This window comes from Schistocerca nitens, chromosome 2, assembly GCF_023898315.1.
Source record: "Schistocerca nitens isolate TAMUIC-IGC-003100 chromosome 2, iqSchNite1.1, whole genome shotgun sequence".
In the NCBI taxonomy this organism is placed as follows: domain Eukaryota; kingdom Metazoa; phylum Arthropoda; class Insecta; order Orthoptera; family Acrididae; genus Schistocerca; species Schistocerca nitens.
The window spans coordinates 79299351-79303009 of NC_064615.1; the positions used below are offsets into that span (position 1 = coordinate 79299351).

Sequence of the window (3659 nt, forward strand, 5' to 3'; positions counted from 1 at the left end):
CTTCCTCTTTCATTTCTTAGCCCCAATCCATATTCACCTACTACGTTTCCTTCTCTCCCTTTTCCTACACTCGAATTCCAGTCACCCATGACTGTTAAATTTTCGTCTCCCTTCACTATCTGAATAATGTCTTTTATTTCATCATACATTTCTTCAATTTCTTCGTCATCTGCAGAGCTAGTTGGCATATAAACTTGTACTGCTGTATTAGGTGTGGGCTTCGTATCTATCTTGGCCACAATAATGCGTTCACTATGCTGTTTGTAGTAGCTTACCCGCATTCCTATTTTCCTATTCATTATTAAACCTACCCCTGCATTACCCCTATTTGATTTTGTGTTTATAAGCCTGTAGTCACCTGACCAGAAGTCTTGTTCCTCCTGCCACCGAACTTCACTAATTCCCACTATATATAACTTTAACCTATCCATTTCCCTTTTAAATTTTCTAACCTTCCTGCCCGATTAAGGGATCTGACGACGACCCCGTGGCACACAGTCTGCTGTATTTAACATCAAGTTTTGCTCTAGTTTGTTTCGTTTTTATGACTTTTTGTTCCCCTAAGTTGGCTGATTGGCGAAAACTTGACAGTTGCTTATCTTTTGTTTCCACAGATAATTTAATCATTGTTTGCTACTTAGCTGTTGTTTTGGTGCGAATATTTTGTTAGCAAATACCAATGAAGTAATTGTGCCTATGAGTTTTTTATGGTGTGCATGAGTTTCGTATTACTCCTGAAGGCAATGAGAGGAATTAAAAGGTTCGATGTCAAACAACGTAAATTTCATGGAAATTGGTTCACCAAACGGATTAACTTTGCTAATAGTGCAATATGGTGTGATACGACACTTGAATCAGCTTCTACAACTCTGTAAGTGCTTCGAAGTAAAAACTGGAGTATTTGGACAATGGGCTGAACAGTATTAATACTGATAATATAGAGACGCCAACTTTTGTTCCAGGTTGTGTTATTGCTGAAATCTCCTCTATCTGAAGTACTAAATAACGCTTTGTGGTGTAAGGAATGTGGCAATAGTTGTGTGGAGGCAGTTGAAGAGATACGTGCTAGAACAGGGTGTGCATCAAAGTTAAAAATTGTTTGCAGTTTTTGTGATTTAAGCGAATGTGTTTCTACTACTGGCGTAACTAAACAGAGAGGTAACAAAACATTGTGTATATCAGAAATATTAAACTTACTTATGATACGAGGTCTATAGGCATCCCATTTCTTTCTGTAGGGAAGTGTTTTCTGAGTATGTGATATATAGGGGTAAGTTAGGTGGGCGCGGCGTGATGGTTGAGATTGACAAGTCGCAGTTTTGGAAGAGGAAATGCGGGAGGGGTATGTCTTCAGTTGGTTTATGGGTGTGGGGGGGATTTTATCTCCGGGGATGGGTATGCTGAGTGTGTTTTCAGGGTTTTGAAGGGCTGTGCTAAGAGAGAATTGGTTGGGTACATTGAAGTTTATATTGAGGAGAGAAGTACTATAGTTTCAGATGAAACTGGGGCATATACTAATACAACAGCAGAGTCTTTTGGGGGCGGGGGCAGGGAAATCAGCCATAGGGAGGGGGAAGCTCCACTCTTCTAACTAGAAATGTGATTTAGATGAGTATTGCTGATGGAAGAGCGTCTCTGAAGGTTATTGAATTTTTCGTGTTTTTCTAAGAGATGTTGATTTGTAACGTGATTGAGTTCGGATTCCAATTTATGTCTGATTCCAATTTCTTTAGGTGTTGGTAGTTTGGTATCGTCAGCTGTGGTTGACCTATGTAGATCAAGAGAAACGCCCAATTGCAATTTTTGTAGTTGGAGGTGTTGTTTTTGTGGTATCAACAGTTGCGGTTGAGCTATGTAGGTCAAGGGAAGTGTCAGAGTCCTGTGTATTTTCTTGGTGTAGTGGAATGTGTGTGTGTTTTTGTGATCGTGGTATGTTTTTTTTATTTGTTATGTAGCTTGACCCCACCCTAAAGCCCCCAACTACCCGCAGGTGCCCCATTAGTTTGATTATATTTTTGGAGGGAGATGTTATTGTCTTATTTATTAATATCGTGTTTATTGCTGTTTGTATGTAGTGACATCATTGATGCCATATTGGGGACACCGAGAATGGACATTTCCGCCATATTGATGATACCAGGGGTCAAAGCAGACGGCTGAAAGCAGATGCTGCGGTATCTGTGCTAGATGCTGTTCCATATTTCAGTGACGGTGCAGTCTGAAGACTTAATGTTGTGGAGCTGATGGGAGTTCTTGGTGGACTAAATATGCTTAGGGCTCTAATGGCCATTGACTCAAGGAGACTCTTCGAACCAGAAAAATCATTGTTGGAAGCCACCAAAGAATCAAGACAAAAAAGAAGTGTGAAAAAGAGAAGGGAGGAAGAACAACATAGGAAATAAGATGTATATGGACGTTAGATGCACTACTGCCAGCAAGTTTAATAGAAAAAGGAATCTTGAATTACCCGAAAGTTAAATTACTTCATGATCTACACTTTGGCTAAAAGCTATTAAAGATAGAGAACTGAAATTTTGTATACTGTTTTAAAACATGCTTAACTAAAAAGTAGACTACTCTTGTGACTTAACTGTGAAAATAAAATGTATCTTTTGAAGAAAAACCCTGAATTCATGTCCAAAAGTTTTGATGATCATTCTTAAATTTTTTTACCACAATTTATGACAACACCATCTTTTCCGTAGCCTGCTTTAAAGACAATAGTGCAAAGAAAGTACAGGAAAAAACCTTCAACTATTTTTTTTGTTTTGAGTAATATGTACCTATGATGTATGTAAATAATTAAAATGGTTTATTTCACTTGCAACAAAAAATACAATTAAAGAAGTGCGAGATCTAAAGCTATGCTTCATACATGGAAATGTTCCCAAAAGATGTATTAAAAGATGACAATTATTATATGGGCTTACAAATCTTATTCTTTGTGTTACACAGTTTAGAAAACTGACAATTTTTTCATGGTTTCCCCTGGTATTCACGGACCAGTCCCCTTAACAAGTGTACATATGTTATAAACTATCTTCCCCCTATAGAGTGAACTGCTGGGATGCTTCATGCTTTCTTGGTAGACTGGATGATTTTAAAGTTCTTGGGTATGCTGTCGAGTTGTAATTTTATATTTAAATGACAGTTAAGGAAGTAGTAAACAAAGCATGTAAAGATAGAATGAGAACTTGGCAGTGAATTGGAAACATGTAAACCACCACTGCTTCTGTTCAGAAAGTGAATATATATGAATATTTTTCCTTGAAATCACTAGATTTAAGTCAGTGCCCTACATTATGTAGTATGTTATACTGCATGTGATCAAATGTGCTAAATAAATAATAGGCGGAGAAACACTTTTTCCCTTGTTTCACAAATTATTATTATTATTATTATTATTATTATTATTTTGGTCCAGCTTCTGGATTATTAGCCCTTTGAAGGTTACTGGCCTCTGTCTGGGGATATTTGCAAAGTTGCTATTGTGCATAATGTTATTAACATAAGCGAAGCAATGAAGTGACCAGTAGTAGTAGTAGTAGCAGCAGCAGCAGCTTTATTCATCCGTAGGTCTCTTTTTACAAGGATATAGGACATGCCAAAGCATTTACAAATTTAGATCAATTTAAAAAATTTGTATACACATATATTTA

General features: G+C 37.2%; 1 long non-coding RNA gene across 1 annotated transcript; it reads left to right on the forward strand.

Moving 5' to 3' along the window:
• Positions 1-649: 649 nt before the first annotated feature.
• LOC126234274 (uncharacterized) lies at positions 650-2578 on the forward strand. Its single transcript, XR_007544699.1, has 3 exons — positions 650-871; positions 963-1158; positions 2076-2578. It is a non-coding gene; the product is annotated as an uncharacterized LOC126234274 (long non-coding RNA).
• The last annotated feature ends 1081 nt before the right edge of the window (positions 2579-3659 follow it).